The 2184-nt window shown below is 42.0% G+C and overlaps 1 long non-coding RNA gene across 1 annotated transcript; it reads right to left on the bottom strand.

Moving 5' to 3' along the window:
* Positions 1-269: 269 nt before the first annotated feature.
* LOC119346771 lies at positions 270-2178 on the bottom strand. The gene is made up of 2 exons (XR_005167922.1): positions 1649-2178; positions 270-1575 (listed from the first exon to the last, which is right to left on the bottom strand). It is a non-coding gene; the product is annotated as an uncharacterized LOC119346771 (long non-coding RNA).
* Between the last annotated feature and the right edge of the window lie 6 nt (positions 2179-2184).

Genomic DNA, 2184 nt, shown 5'->3' on the forward strand with positions numbered 1-2184 from the left:
GCACACAACTGTTTTTTTCTATCAGACAACATGATGTAGAGGAACGGCAGATGAATGCGCCTTGCGGCCGAAGAGATGCAGCAACTCCTTAAGTACACCTTCTTGCGCCGAGCGCGCTCATGTAGTTTGAAATTCCAAATTGGGGATTTCGCGTTCGTGGCATACAACAGGATTGGATGCCACCTGTTGTCGTGCGATGGCATGCATAGTTAACGTCTTGATTCGGTTCAAAGGGCTAGCGACAATATATAGTAGGCAGTAAGAAAGAATTACTGCAGGATCCGGTAATAAAATGGTGAACTTTCAGGAATTTATGCTCGTACATAGATTGTACTTGTAGTTTAACAGCGATGAGACTTGTTGATGAACAGGTTCTCTCGTTAACAAACACAACACGTAGCACACAGCAACAAACGCTGTGTCTTATTACACAGATGATATATAAATACTGCATGCTGAGGCCTCAACAACAGAGAGTCTGCAAGTTTAATTCAATCGTGGTAATGACATTTGTTTCCAGAGTAATCGGTTCAACATGGAGAACAACTTTTAGGTTGTTGCAAGTTCTCCTGTGCCCACCGATTCCACAGTCTGAGCATTTTGCCTATTTCCTCTCCTTCTGGGGAAGATCTCTCTGTGGATATGTGGGGCTCTTGTGTCATGGTTCTCGGCATATACTGCACAAGCGAATCCGTTTGCTTGTGCTGCACTTGCCGACATCTTGTGCAGTTGCTCGTTGCTTGAATTTCTTGCTTTTTGCTTGTCCCTGCTGTTGGTTGGTCGTCCGGCCTTTCTTTTTCGCTCTGGAGCTTTTAATCCTATAAAATCCCCAACTGCACTTCCTTCTGCATCACTTGCATTGCCGCTGGCTTGTACAATTGCTGGAAGAGCTTCTCTACCTTTATTTTTTGTTTGCAGAGTTCTGTCTGTCTTCCAATCCGATTCCATCACGGACAGCAGCTATTGGTGATAGTTTATCCATTTTTGGTTCAACATTTCCATTGCACACTCACATGCTTCTGGATTTGCATCTCCCAACCTCACTACTTCGAGTGCGTGTGTGTACAGATTCAAATGTCTGGATGTTACTGAATTTACATAAATGTTGTCGTTCTGAATATGTGACAGGTGAGCTGGCAGTACATCTCTTGCATCCTTTGTCCAACTTTTCATAATATGTTTTGCAGGTATTTGGTCTATGCCGAGGAAATCAAGTACCTATCACATGCACATCTATTATGCTTTCTGAGACAGTTGTTTTACGAGGAGAATAGAATGCTTTCTTAACTTGACCCCATGGCAGCAGAGCAAGCCAGTGTGTTCAAAATTGCCACACTCACATATCAGGTTTGCCCTTCCATCGACAACTTCCACTTTGTATACAATCCTGCACATTTTTTCATGTTTTTTTGGATGATATCGTCGAACAAAATATGTTTTACCTTTAGTAACCTCTTCTACTTTGTATTGTCCTGCTTCATATATAACTTCCACAAAATTTTCTAATATGGCTCGTGTGTAGATTTTGCTGGCATGCAGCTCGAGTGGTGTGTTTATTTTCATAACAGGGGCTACCTGCACATGTAGAGGGTGTATTAGACTCATGGTGGCATGAATGACATAGGATACTATATTTTCAATAACTTACTATCTTGGTGCGTCTCTATCAAAAAGAAGTCTCATGTACTGGCGAACAAATAGATGCATGGGGCACCTAGCTGGAACATAAGTCTTCAACATATGGTTGGCACTCTCGCTACGTTGTGTGATTGTCATCTTTCCACAGAACTTTCCATTAAAATATGGTTTTGCCCATTTTTCCCTCGTTTCATGTATTTGGGTGAGGTAATTGTGTTTTTGCAAACCATATCTTCCGGTTAATTGCTTCCTTGCAGTCTTGAATTCATCAACTGTGAGCATAGTGGTATTGTGCTCTGTTGGCTCCTGTTGACCATAACAAGTTCCGTATGCGGCTCTCTCCATCATGTTGTACTCTGTAGTATAACCCAGAGTCTTTTGCTCCTAACTCTGCAAAACATCTATTGTCTTCTTCACATCATTATCTGCTTGTTCTCGATTGATCTTGCCACACAACCCCCGCAGAGCTCTTTTGCTGACTGATACATTGTCCATTGAACCAAAGAAACTGCCGATTATATTGTACACTTTGCCAATGCTGATATT

Source organism: Triticum dicoccoides, unplaced genomic scaffold (genome assembly GCF_002162155.2).
Source record: "Triticum dicoccoides isolate Atlit2015 ecotype Zavitan unplaced genomic scaffold, WEW_v2.0 scaffold50310, whole genome shotgun sequence".
Classification (NCBI taxonomy): domain Eukaryota; kingdom Viridiplantae; phylum Streptophyta; class Magnoliopsida; order Poales; family Poaceae; genus Triticum; species Triticum dicoccoides.